At 48.4% G+C, this 14,305-nt stretch overlaps 1 long non-coding RNA gene across 2 annotated transcripts; it reads right to left on the reverse strand.

Annotated features, from left to right (window-relative positions):
• Positions 1–1,832: 1,832 nt before the first annotated feature.
• Positions 1,833–6,927, reverse strand: LOC109370510. 2 transcript variants are annotated; one of them, XR_004161687.1, is made up of 3 exons: positions 6,726–6,927; positions 4,712–4,974; positions 1,833–3,576 (listed from the first exon to the last, which is right to left on the reverse strand). It is a non-coding gene; the product is annotated as an uncharacterized LOC109370510 (long non-coding RNA). The 2 variants fall into 2 exon arrangements; XR_004161686.1 differs by having other exon boundaries at positions 4,712–6,927.
• Between the last annotated feature and the right edge of the window lie 7,378 nt (positions 6,928–14,305).

A 14,305-nucleotide genomic window follows, 5' to 3' on the forward strand; every position in this document is an offset into this window, starting at 1 on the left:
TGGAGCAGCTGTGTGCTGCTGAGTGCTACGAGTGCTAATGCTGCTGCTCCCCTGGGTGCAGAGCGGCCCGGAGCTGCTGTGAGGGCAAGCAGTGACAGCCTCAGTGGTGACCAATTTACAGAGGTGAAATTCCCCTGTACGGCTACAGAGAGAGTGCGTCTTACTTCCAAAATGAAATGTGCAAATAATCTGTTGCCAACCCAAAGTTATGTGACACTTCACTGCTGTCAGGCAGCCACCCTGAGGGATCTCCTGCAGCTTCCCCGCAGCAGCAATGAGCTCTGAGCGTAGGGACTGGAAATGGGCACTGGTGGGCACAGAGTGTGGCAGGATTTCCATCAGCTGTCATCTGCCCTGGGCTCCTCTGTCACACAGACACTGCTGGTTCTTGTCCATGGGGCACAATTACAGACAGGGGTTTGTTTGCAGAATATTTTGTCTACGTTCTCTATGATTGGACATTGCATTTGCAACAGAACTTCTGAAAATAGGCAATACCAGAAATGTTTTTTTTGTTTGGTTTGGTATGTTGTGGGTTTTTTTCAGAAGAAACTGTTACTGAAACTAATTTTGTTGTGGAAGCTGTCAGTTCTGACTGGGTTTTTGTGATTTCCTTTAGAAAAAGGACACCCACTGCCCACAGGTGATAGCTCTGGTGGCTGTGCCCACACGTCCCACAGAGCCCTCCGTGAGCTCAGGGGTGGCTGCCACCACTGGGAGGAGATGGTCCCCATCAGCGGGCCAGAGGGGCTTACATACATGGGAGCTATTCTTAGTAATGGTGTAGGATTGCACAGCCTACAGTGGGTTACAGGTTGAGGTTATGTACAGCTCTGTGGTCTGTCTGTGCATCATCGGTGGCATCCATTTCTGGATTAAATGCAGTGTGAAGTGCAGATAAGTCAGACATTAAGGTGGCCATACATAGCATGCTCTGCAGGAAAACAGTCAGAAGAGCCTGGGATAAAGTAACTACAAATGCTCGCAGGCTGGCCAAAACAGAGACCTCAAAGAAATGTTTGTGCTCAGAGAGAGCTCCCAAGGCTGTAAGAAATACCCTACTCAGTACAGGACAGCGGTTGATTGTTTTTCCTCCCTTTTTAAGCAAGGCCTTCGCCTGCCTGAAGGGTCAGTGCCACCCTTCAGCTGCATGCTTTGCCTCGCGACGCGTGGAGCTGCCCCTGAGCACTGCATCCGGGCGCAGGGCAGAGCCGGGGGAGCCCTGCTGCTGTCCCAGGGCTGAGGTTGGGGGGAGCAGCAGTTTCTGTGCTTCAGCCCCAGCAGAGATCCGCTCGAGGTTGGCAGAGCCTGGTGCTCAAGCAGTGCCCCACAGGAGAGGGGCCGGGCAGGCACCCATGGCCAGAACTGAGCTCACGTTAGCGAGGAGGTTTTGGTTGTTTGTGGAAAACCACCTCTGCTGTAAGCTAGCTGGGGGTTGTTAGCTACATCCTGGCAAGGGCCTGCCACAGGCCTCTGAGATTTGTCACAGAGAGTAAGGAAAAGATGGTTCGAGAGTTAGGTAATGATGTGCGCTGAGAATTGGAGACTGCAGAGATAAAAGGCAACTGGTAGCAAAGCACAAAGACTGACACCACTTAAAAGGGCAGGAGAAGTAAAATGGCTAGACACATCATAGCTTTAATAGGAAACACATGAGAGATGTTGATCAGAGAATGCTGGCAAACAGATGAGGTCTCTGAAAAGAGAAAAAAAAGAGGAAACAGAAAACAAGATGGAAAGATAAAATTTCAAAGCAAGCCCTAAATGGGTAGCAGTTCCAGCTAATAGGAAGACCTGTAGTGATTTTGCCAAGTAGTACACAGAGAAGCTGATGATCATTAACATATTGATAAATTTATTATCAGACAATTCAGTCCTGTCAATTTCAATTTCTTCTGAGAGAGCTAAAATTACGTGAATCCCTAAGATAACAAATCCTCACTGTTTGCTTTCTGTATGCCAACTCTTCAGGAGCTGAGGGTGACAGTCAGAGCACCGCGAGCCCCATTGCCAGGGGCCGCAGCCCCACGAGCAGTGCAGGGTGAGGGCTGCGCTGCATTGGGCCCTGCTCAGGACCCGCTCAGGGGAAGCCCTCAGCTCGGGACCACTGCACCATAAGAGGGAAGAAAAGCTGAATTTCACCAATCCTATCTGCTCCTGCCACCACCTGGAGAGCTGCTCTTGCATTTCCCGGTTGCACTGAGAGGGATTTCCAGGCTCTAAAGCTGAAGCAGAGTTGTTCACAGGGCGGGGAGTTACAAATTTGCAACTTGGTGCCAGAAAGACGCACACAAAAAGCAGAAACTGCAGTGAATAGGGGAGAGCTGCAGAGGAGGCACTCGGCTGCACCAAGCACTGCACGTGGGCACAGCGCAGCCCAGGCAGCGCCATGGGAGGGCTGGCATGTTTGCTTTATGGTGTTTGATATACCTTGAATTTTTTTGTCATTAATTATTCACGCCTCGCGGTATGTTTTACAGTGAAGCTCTGCCACATCCTAAAACTAAAAATAATCCTCTTACATTTTTAATCAGGCTTCATTATGAATGGCAGATGCTGGAAGCTGAAGTGAAAATCATCATCAGTTGTGTTTATTGGCTAAATTCCTGCTACACTCAAGCTTGAGAAAAATCAAACGGGTTTGACAGCTGGTGGAATGAAAGGGGAGGATAAATCTTACCCTGGCAACACAGTTACCATGAGCCCTTGAGCTCGAAGAAGCATCGCTTTCACCCAGAGTGCTGCTGTGCTGTAAGGGGCCGTAGCCGTGGCACCCGCTGGGCAGCAGGTGCTGCAGATGCTGTGCATGCCTGCACTCCTCGTGCTGACGCATGGGCAAAGCTCTCATGTTCTGCTCCCAGAGCGGCTGCCAGGTCCCCCCGCAGCCACGTGGAGCTCCAGAGGTGCAGAGAGCCCTTAAGCTGCTCGCTCACTCCTCGCTTTACAACAAGCTGCTCTCACTGCCTGTAGGGAATGCCTAGCAAATGTGCCCACGTGGCGCCGGGTAGAGGTGCGTGGCCATGTTGGTCCACACGTGCAGCCCAGCAGAACACTGCGCGGTGCCGAGCTGCAGCCCGCCCCAGGTGAGGACGGCCGTGCCCTCACCTCATGCTCAGCTCCTGCACCCTCCCGAAGGCAGTGGCGGTCCATATCTCCGCCATCGGGGCAGCAGGACGATTTCCCAGTAATTCAAGTACAGAAAGATAAAGTTTCAGCTAACTTGTTAACCTGATTGGTGAGCACTAACTCCGGTGTCGCATTTCGCCCCCACATAATTGGGGAATTATGATTTGCATTCATTCCCTCTTCACCTGCGGGTCAGAGGTCCGCAGCGTGTCCTGCAGCATTTGCACAGCTGTTTCGAGGTAACGTTAATGCGTCGCGTCCCCGGGAGCCGTTGGGGCGCAGCGCTTCACCGCGTCGCACCCGGAGAGTGCAGCGCCGCCGCAGCGCAGTCCTTGTCGCAGCGGTCGTGTGACGCTGTGAAGCTTTTGCCGACGTTTTGTTGATGTGTATTTCATGGCTTTGTATTGCTCGAAGGCGGTCTCTCTGTGAATCGCATTCCTGAAAAGAACACTGAATAAAAAAAATATGTCTGAGTTCAAAATGCAGAGTTACAGAAAAATCCTGTTTCACTACCAGAGGTTTGCAGATTATTATAGGGGTCTGTTTTCACTTGATTTCACACCATGCAGATTTACTACGTTACAGTGAAATACTGGGGTAAAATAATTCCGCAAATGAGTAATGTAATTTGTTTATAACGCGATGTTCTGTGTCTATAGCGATTAGCATGTAGCAATTAAGATATTAGATTTATCTTTTTAAGTGTAATGTAACCAAATTCTGGCATTTTTCACAGAAAGGACTTGCCCACGAAGGGCAGTAGGAAGCACAGCATTCTGCTCCTGCCTGTTGGCCCATGCAGCCAGCAGTGCCACAGGAGGGGCAGAAGATCTTCTCAGGCTCAGCCCTCACTGCATCTGCACTTCTCAGTGCCAGCTAGAAAAATGCTTTGCCTCATTGCCGACAGTGCCAAGAGCTCTTGGCTTTGTGATAGAACATTTAGAGGAGCAGAGAAGAGCCAGCCCATCAGCCCACAGCTCTGACATTTATGTTTATAGGTTAGCAAAGGAAACCGATCTTTTTGCTCATACCACAACTGAGCATTTCACCAGCAGCGTTCAGCACAGCAGCAGTGTTCCCCAGACTTGGTTGTCTCAGGTTTAGGCCCTGGAATGGCCCGGCGCACTGGCTGTAGCCCTCACTCCAACACACGTGGCTGCCCCTGCTCGGGCTGTAGGGACTGCAGGGCCCCAAACTAAGGAAGCAGCATCCTAAGAAGACTGGCTTTCTGAAACCAAAGGTATTCCCATGTCTTTGTCTCGTGGATGTGTGTTTCCCATTCACTCAGTTTTCTTCTCAGTCAGAGAAGAGAGCCCTGAGAAGTTTTTAGCCCGTGTTTCCTGCTCAAATGCTGCTCCTTGCTTTCCAAGAGGCATTTTAGCTGAGCTTTGCATTCCCTTGCTTTGGGATGCAGGTGAGGAGTCCCACAGGTTAGATTGGCCCTGACATACCATCACTGCAGCATGAGCCCTGCTGCCTCCTGAGCATGAACTCCTGCCATCCCTCCCAGCCCTTATGGTACTGGCTCAAAGACAGAGTGAAAACTCTTCCTGGACAGTGTGCACACAAAATGCCCCCTACCCACATGCTGCCAAATGCTTTGGTGCTGAGCAGCCTGTTCTGGAAATGGACTTTAGCCAGGTGAATGGAGATGAGGTTGGCAGAGAAAAAGCTGTATTTGCAAACTTGAGTATTTTGCAAACGATGAGAAGTACCACAGCTCCATGCTGGGAGCAGCCCAGGCTGCCCGTGGTGCAGGAGGGCACGAAGCCCTGCAGTGAGCAGCCACGTGGGTCCTCTGTTTGCAGTGGGGCTCTGCACTGAGTCACGGTGTAGACAATGTGTAAACTGTTGGGAAAGAAGAAAATGATTTTGGGTTGAGCGCTTTGTCTGAACTTTGTCCTTTTCTCAAGCAAAAGAAAATATTATTTCACCCTTTAAAGAGCCACACATAATAAGAGGCAAAATGTCAAGACCAATGTTGATATAAACCCCCAAGGAAAACAAACATCTATGTGGCTTCTCCAAAAGGTCTCACTTCCTCACCCCTCTCCCCTAGTTTAAACAGATTCAGTAACAGAGGAGGAGGGGAGCGCAGGCTCCTCCCGCAGGGGGGGCTGAGGGTCCCACGCACGGACCCGGCCCTGCCGCCCCCCAGGCACACAGTGCTGGGCACAGAGCCCCCCACACCAAGGACCCCGAGCCGCACCGTGCACAGGGCGGAGCCCCGGGCCCCAGATCACCGCAGAGTGCAGCGCAGACTGCAGCAGGAGCACAAGTGCCCTTTGCTGCTCAGCAGCACAGGTGTTTACTGGGGTGCCAATGTAAAACATCCTCACATGTTCTGGAGTTTTCCTCCACCAGAGAAGCGGGCATGATGAAATCAACAAGCTCTCACCAATTTGCATCTTTTTCAGAGAGTTACATAGGATTAGAGTTGGTTGTCTGCTAGCACCAGAAACTGAACGTGATTCTATGCAGAGTCCTTTTTTTCTTATCTTTAATAAAGAGGTAGCAATGAAGTCTGAGGCAACCAGGAAGGTGTGCTGCAAGCAAGGAGGATCTGGACCTGTTCACCAGGACCCGCAGCAGAACAGAGCAGCCCTGCAGCTGGAGCGTGTGTGTGAGGAGTCTCCGTCCTGCAGACAGGTGCAGCTGGGAGGGTGAAGGGCAATGGGCCCTGTGCACAGTGATGGAAGGACAGTCACATCCACACCCACACTGTCTGAGCCTGCTGCAGGGACAAAGCTGTTGGCTGTGAGAGCAGGAATTGGCCTTGTGGGGAAGGCTGAGGTAAAATGAGAGCACAGCAGGACACAGGGAAGCACCCCCTTATGATGCTGAGTGTGCACAGGCAGGAAGCAGCTTGGAACTGGGGGCATCCTCTGATGTTTCTGCTAGCATGTAAAACTTCAGGTCTATGGAACCAAGGATTGACATCTTCACTGCCAGGTCTGAGCTATAGCCTGTGGTTATTAAACAGGTGTCTCTGAATAGGAGTAACTGTGCCAGTAATAGTGGCATTGGCTCCCTGAGCTGCAGGTTGGTTTGCACAGCCCTGCTTCCCACTGCAGGTCTTCACCACTCCTTTTGGCCTCTTCCCTCCCTTTCAGCCCTGCTCTCTTTGGTGCGTTGGTGCTGCAGAGGGCCTGTATTTAAATGACACTTATGTCATCAATGAGGACAAGTTCAAGCCATCCCGAAGCTATTCAGTGTTCAGCCTGGAACGTAAAATTCCCAATGATGGTGCTGTTACCAGCAAGCACAGGCACAGTAATTCCCACCCATAGCAGCAATAACTGTCACATGGTGCCACACAAAGTACAGAAATTAATAATTAAAAGCCTTGAACAGGCTTTGGAAGAGCTGCATTATTATGTGCATCAGAAGCAGAATAAATCACAAGTAATTCAGAAGTATATTCCCAGGTTCACTCATAACCATCATGGTATTTGGAGTCCCTTTGGGAGCAATAAACGACATAGAGACCATACTATAAAAATAAACATGAACTTAAGTGGCAAGGATTCATTTAAACCAAAAGGGAAAAGACTTTGCTATTCATGCTATCAGTTTAACATAAGTAGAGCAAGTTTCACCTTGGAGCACGTGCCCAGTGCTCGGAGAAGGGGACGGCGGCGGAGGAACTGGCTGCCAGTGGCTGCTTCTGTTCAAAGTTCTGTGCCGTGAGAACAGCTGTGTGTGACTCAGGTCCCCGTGCTTACAGCTAGTACTGCTAGTACTGCAAGGGCGGGAGGCAAACTCCAGCATTTATGCTGATCTCACTGGTTTTAAGCCAGCTGAGTGGATTCTAGATCTTGAACCTTTTTCTTCTTCTTTTTTTTTTTTTTTCCCCCAAATAAAAGCTTCATCATTTGGTCCCAAAATCTTGCTCAGGTTTAAATGAGGACAGGTTTTCCAATCTGACATTCTTTTTTTCCCATAGCAAAAATAAAGTTAGAATATTCTGCAGCACAGATCGACCAAATAATAATTTAATAGTAATGAAAAAATGTAAAATTCTATCACCTGTTTGATTGGTTCACATGGGAGGGGCACACCATGGACCCACGTTTAGGTTCTTAGCAAAAAGGAGAATTAGCTCAGAGGAGTCGAGGGGAAGGCAGTGCCAGGATGTGTGAGAGCAGACCTGTGTGTGCATCGTGGGAGAATCACGCAGAGCTGGAGCCAAGAAGCCTCACAAGCCTCCCTCTGGCAAATCACCCAGCAGCGCCCAGTTCAGTGTGGATTCTGGCTGGCCCAGCGCTCGGCGCCGGCTCTGGCCTCGTCTGCACTCTTTGCTGCTTCTGCCCATGAAACTGCCTTTCCTCAGATCTTAACTGCATCTTGCCTCTGATCTCAGGCTCCTCCTTACAGGCTCCATTTCAATTGGCTTTATAAATAAATACAATTCCAATGTGTGGTCTCATGGTGGATTATTGACCTGGCTCCAAAATGCTTTTCAGCAGCATGAAGCTAACTTCCCTCTGGGTTATCAGTCTCACCTCACACTTGTTTTACTTGATGTAAAACCCCACAGGATAAACACACACAAGCACTCGTCTTTCCCTTGATAGAACCTTTTTCTAATCTCTTGCAGAAATAACGCTGAGATTATTGCTGATGTAAGGCAGAGCCCGCTAGGCGCAGCGCGGCAGCTGCGTGCAGTCTGCTGTGAGAACAGCAGATGGAGCTGAGGGAGAAAAGAAGGAGCAGCGCCTGCTCCGCCCGTGGTGCGGGTTCAGCTCTTGCTTTGACCTGACTGGGAAAAAGAATTCCTCATTTCATTTTTTAAGCTTTGAATGTAGTGTAGGAAATAGTTCTGTGCAGCTCTGCTGGCTCGATGGCCGATGGCAAACAGTGACTTCTGGAACAGGAAAGACTCGTAGCCAGCCCAGCTGCAGGGTGAGGAACGCAGAGCGCGGCAGTAGGGCGGTATTGCTCTTCTGGGAAGTGAGCGATGGGGAGAGCAATCTTGAGGACAGCAGTAGCGTTCCGAGCACTGAAGTAGCTGCTCCCCATCAGTGGGCCCTACAAGGTTGTTCAGCCAGGTTCTGTGACACTTGAGCTTGCTGCGACCAACTCAGGATGCGGACAGCAGATCCAGAATCAGTGCCAGCACTGACAGTCACAGTGCCTCCCTGGAGAAGGTAACTTCTTGAGAGCAATAGCAGCAGGTACAGCGGAGCTGAGATAATCCTCTTAGAATGCACGTATTTGCAATGGAAACGTTCAATTTGAACAAACTGAACCATCTGAGGTTGATGAATGGTAACTCGAAATTAACCAATCCTGGGCTGCAGAATTTACCAAGCTGTGTTGTGCAGGAAGTGTCCTCAGCAAGACCTTGTTTCAAAAGGCTTGGAGTATAAGAATATGAAGCTGAAAATTCATAATACTGCTCGCACTGATGAAGAGGCTCACGTGCAAATTTATACTTCGAAGTCATCCATCATCTCTGTCAACTTTTCTGATGTCTGATAACCTTTTCTAACATTAGGACTGTGGTTTAATTTGACTGTGCCTTTAAAACAGTGTTATTCTTTTAATATATTAACCATACAAAAACATCAGACAAGAACCCAGAATGAGCAGACAGTACCAGCATTCAGTATGGAGAGTACAGGGATTAAAAGCAGGAAAAGTACAGCTGCGATGCCCAACTGCTCATATGCCTCTTCTTTTCCATTTCCCAGTCTCCCTCTCTTACCTCCAGGCCCTGGGATTCCCTAGAGGCAGTCTTTGTAGTAATGACAGAAGCAAGGAAGGCATTCTGTATCTCTGCCTCCTCAGCATCCCCTGTTACCACGGCAGCCACCTCACTTAGTAGCAGACCCACATTTTCCATAGTTTTGTTTTTACTGCTGACACATGCAAAAAAGCTTTTCTTGTTATCTTTTACCTCCTTTGCCAGATTAAATTCCAGGTGGGCTTTAGCCTTCCTCACTGCATCCCTACAAGCCCTGACAACATTCCTCCATTCTTCCCAAGTGAACAGGCCCCTTTTCCACATTTCTTGGATCTTCTTCTTCCCTTTGAGTTTATCCATGAGCTCCTTGCTCACCCATGCAGCTCTTCTGCCTACTTTCCCTGATTTCTTACTCTTAGGATGCAGCAATCTGCAGCTTGGAAGCTGCAGGGCACTGGGAATCTCTGCAGTTTGTTAAAGGCACTGTTATTGGTGCTGAAATGGTAAAGGACAAAAGAGACAGTGTTAAATCCTGCCTGTGATCCAAGGAAGCTGAGAATCTCTCTTTGTTTGATGTCTCTAGCTATTTTTAGCTCTTGCTGAAAGCAGTTCTTACAAGTTGTTCACTTCATACGGTGCTGCTTTCCCGTGGTCACGAGGAATCTCCTCCCTGCCCTCCCTGAGCCGCTCTGCATGCCGTGTGGTGAACGATGACAAAGCAAAGCAAGGTGTGGCTTGGTGTGGTCCTTATTCTTTCTGTACTTGTTTTATTTTCAGCATCTGAAACTTAAAATCTTACCAGGAACACTTTGGATTTAAAAATACAGAAAGACTACAACCTCCTGTTATTCTAAGTTTTCTCTGCTGTTTTCTCCCTTCCTGAGGCCATATCACGGGTGATAAGGGCAGCATCACTCAGTGGCTTGGAAATTTGAGGCACAGGCTGGTGAGCACGTCCTCGTTGTCACAGGGCATTGACGGTTTTTACGCTGTTACTATATGATTTCTGGTACAAGCAGAAGTTTTATGGAGGTTTTGGAGAATATTTGATCTATGGGATTAAATGAATAGTTCCTATTGAATCTACTAGGGCAGATGCATTGGGCAGGTACTGTGTGTATTCTGGTGGTGGAAGAGTAACACCCAGGGAGGAAGGAACTTGTCCTCCCCTTTTGTTGTTCCCCAATGGCCTCTGCTGAGCTGAGTGCCCCACTCTTACCAGGTTCTCGTCTGTACGCTGGAGATGACTGCTGAAACAATCCTAGCCTACTGATGCAAATGCAATGCAAAAGCTCTATTTCTCTGAGAACTTTCGGCAGCAAACAAAAGTAGAGGAGAAGGGTGTTTTTTAAAAGCCCTCTAAAATTCCAGCCTGTTTCACAGTCCTTTACTGCAAACAATCTATGTCCGTAGTGCTCAAATGCAAGTGGTGCTTTACAGTTGTAATTATCCAAATGTTCTACACTCAACGTGTAAGCATTAAATCCTCATAAATAGTGCTGTCAGGTCTATTTGATTTTAATTGTTTTGTTGTTAAACAAAACAAGCACTATATTTAAATTGATTTCCCTCGCAGTTCCGTTGTTCAGCTTTTCTTTTTCTTTTTATCTTTTAATGACAAAGAGAAAAGTGCATCCATCCTATACAGCAGGCAACAGCCAAAATAAAAGCACATCGAATGAGCTTATTTAAACAGACATACTCATAAAAAGTTAATGAGATATCAAATAATTGCAGGAAAAGGCTAAAGTCCAGCTCTGTGTGGAGTCTAAAGGCCTGAACTGTATTTAAGACCGACCAAATAAAATGTGCACTGATGGTATAACGCCAAGGCTCTATCATCAGCAACGCATCCATTTTTTTCAAGGACAATAAACTTTAATGGGCTAGAGGAGTTGCATCCAAATCCCATAAAATGCCCTGTCATTGGACGTGCAGAAGAGACTAAAATTGGTTTCATGGTTCAAAATATTACCCTACTGTGGTTTTGCTCATCACACTTCTATTTTGACACAGGAGCTAAGTAACATGTTACATTATAGTGTTTTAAATGAGCATTTCTACTACAGGGGTAAACACATCCTTGTCATCTGCAAACAAATGTTGTTTGGTCAGCTAAGTGGGGCTGTGATGGTGCTGGTGGATCCGTGTCCCAGGGCTTTCTCAGCAGCTCTCCCTGACACGAGAGGTGATCCCCAGCAGCAGCAGAGAGAGGGCTGAAGTTTGGGGCAGGGGAGGGCGGTCACTGCAGGCTTTGGGCTGCTTCTGCCCCGTTACCCTTGCTGGGCGGTGGTGCAGACTGTTGGCTTGGTGAAAGCTTAAGGGATAAAGGACTTGGGTGCACCCAAGGTGCATCTCGAGATGCGGATGCTCTGCGGAGCACAGCAGAGCTGTGAGCTCTTCAAGGTGCGGATAGGAGAGACCTGTGGGCGCACACAGACACGGGGCGTCCCAGGCTGGGAGGAGGCAGAGCATTCCTGTGCAGCATGGAGGCTCGGGCTCGGGCACCAGGCCAACCATGAGTGCAAGTGCCAATGTTTGTGCTGGCTCTGTGGCTGGGGGTGCCCTTCCCTTCTCTTTTGGGCTGCACTAATTCCATATGGGATGTACAGCAGAGAAATTGGGCTTTTCTCTGGCTCTGTGCACACCCTGAAGTAATGTTTTATTCCAGAGGTTAGAAGGTACTTCTGGCAGCAAAGGAAAGCAGACAAGTGGCACCAGATGGTACCCTCTACTTTAGCAGCTAGGAATAAAAACAGAGAGCGGTTTAAGATCTCTAAACTGCTCTTGTGATAATGTTAAAGATACACGGAGGATTTTTAACGAGTTGCTTCAGCGGTGGGAAAATGGATTTCCTTTCGCTGATTTTGAACACTCCGGTCAGCATTCCTGTCTCCACCTGCTGGTAAAGAGAAACCCTTCTGCAGCTCTCGGCCGCGCAGTGCCGCAGGCGCTGGGTTACCATTTCGGTTTTCACTCCATATTAAAGGTCTGACTGATGTTATTTGCACACAGCAAACTCTGTAGATACTGAAGGTATACTGGGATTGTAGAATGGTGCCTGGAATGTATATGTTGGCAGAAGCTCCTTTGTGAGTATTTCACCGTAGTGAAACCAGTGCTGTAATGCAGTCCTCGTTTTTCTTAAAGATGCCTGTATCATTTTAGAATATATAAACAACTCTTAAATTGTTTTCCCTGAGCACCAACAGGATTAGAACAGCAGTTTCAGAGGTGAAAGGCCTGTAATTAATACAGCATGCCAATCAAATCCCATCAGTGAAACACATTTCATTAATATTTGTTTTTTCTCTGTTAAATCGCGTTCTAAACACTATAACAGTTCACATCTGTCTTTCATAGAACAATTGTAATTGAAATTAAAATTTTAGTTTTTCTAAGGTAATTCTATTTTAGGAGTGTACATTCTTGCTGGTGGGTGTATGATGTCTTCAGCTGTATATCTCAGAGCACTGAAAGCTCTATTTGATCAATAGCAACTCCTTAGTTTGTCTTTCACCTGATAAAAGAAAACAAAATGTTTCCCTGAAAATTCCTCTCCACCTTTACCATGTTTGGACAGGAGGTCTCCTGCCTCTTCCCAGCTCTTTCCCAGTATTTAAACACAGGCAACTTCAGCCCATCTCCATCACACCCTCTCCGTCTCTTTGCTGGGTTCTGAGGCTGGAGCCGGGCTGTGTGTGTGGCAAATAATAATACCATCCCCTCCAGAAGAGTCCTGGTGTCCTCACAGCCGCCCTCAGGTGATGAATCCAGGGACAGTTTAGAATGACAGCGACTGCTTCAGAAAGCAGTGACTGCATTGGCAACAAAAGATTTCCCAACAAGATGTTGGTGTCATACAACTTTTCTCCGTTTTGTCTGGCAAAGGAAGATTGAAAGTTCAAACTCAGACAGGCTTTACAATTTCCTATTTAAACAGCAACATTAATATCTTCTAGAATCATAAAATCATTAGAGTTGGAAAAGACCCCTAAGATCAGCTGTTCACCTCCCAGCAGTACTCAACCATGCCCCGCAGCACCGCCTCTTCTTGAACACTTCCACAGGCAGTGACTCCACCATCTCCCTGGACAGTCCGTTCTATGCTTCCTACTATCAGATTTTACCAGTGAACCACACTTTTTTTTGGTATCTTTGAATGCAACTCCTTTCCACTCAAAGACAGGGAGAGGAATTTCAAACACAGAAAGCACCGGGACAAAAACCTCCTGAATACAAATGTTGCTCCTCAATGTGTGACCAGCTCGCAGTCTACTAATTGAGGTCTGATGCTTTCTCGTGCTCTGCTGTGAAATCACTCCAAGTGATACAATGAGTATGAGCCCTGATCCTGCCACTTCCCCAGCTTCACAGCTGAGGAAAACAGGACACGGGAGTGCCTTTAATGCACTCTATTGGCCTCCTGAGTAATCTTGTAACTGTCGTATTAAAAAAAAAAAAAGTATAACAACGCGGCGATATTCTCAGTCTTATCCCTTTTTTTTTTATAAGCGATGGGTTCATTCCCTGACACCGGTAAAAAGGCGCTGCTGTTTGGGAGCCGCAGCCCCGTTCCGCTGTCGGAGCCCCGCGGCACGGCGCGGCTGCTGCTCGGTGTGCCGGGAACGGGAACGGGGCGGGCAGTGCTGGGGCAGCGCGGAGCTCTCGTTCCCCACATTTCCCCGGCCCTGCGGAGCTCTGGGGGCTCCGCACTCCGCGCTCAGGGCCATCGAAGCGCCGCTGCGGTGGCTGCGGGCCGGGCGGAGCGTTCCGAAGGCGCTCGGACTCTTCGGAGACGTTTTTTTCCACCTGAGGGTAATAATCCCGTTCATCTAAGCACAACGTGGCATCTAAAATTAGAAGTGTAAACGCCTTTATCTATTGGCTTATGTGACAAGCTTCTTGAGCCCGAGCTTTTAATTTTGATTTTTCTCTCCTAATTCGAGCTTTCCTAAAGCAACGCCGAGGGTTGAAAAGATGTTTACCTTCGTGTGGGCGAACGCCTGAGCAAACCAGAACTCACTGCTTCAGAGGAGTCACTGCTTCAGAAGTGCGGGACGGGCGCTGCGGGGATCGCTCACTGCCGCCCGCGCCCGCAGGTGAAGCGAACCGCGACCCAACGCGTTCGCGTCTGCGGGGATCGCGCGGAAAAGTCGCCTTGAAGTTCTCCGTTCCCTGTTTCAGTTCACCGCTTTTTAACGCAGGTTAAAAGGGTGCTTTAAATTTGTGGTGAGTGTGAGTGTTCTACTACACAGTTATCATGCAACGGGATCCCCCCTCGGACACAGCCCAGCTATTACACAAATATTGAACTCCACAATATTTGGGGTTCTGGGAAATCTCCGGGGTAAACAAAAGACAAAGTCGGGCTCTGAGCCGCCCTTTCCATTGACCTCTGCTCGTTCTCGGTTTTCTGCACGCAGAGCTGCACTGAAGTGTACGATAAAGCCACATCTACAGCAAAAAGAAGGAAAAAAAAAAAAAAAA

Source organism: Meleagris gallopavo, chromosome 19 (genome assembly GCF_000146605.3).
Source record: "Meleagris gallopavo isolate NT-WF06-2002-E0010 breed Aviagen turkey brand Nicholas breeding stock chromosome 19, Turkey_5.1, whole genome shotgun sequence".
NCBI classification, from domain to species: domain Eukaryota; kingdom Metazoa; phylum Chordata; class Aves; order Galliformes; family Phasianidae; genus Meleagris; species Meleagris gallopavo.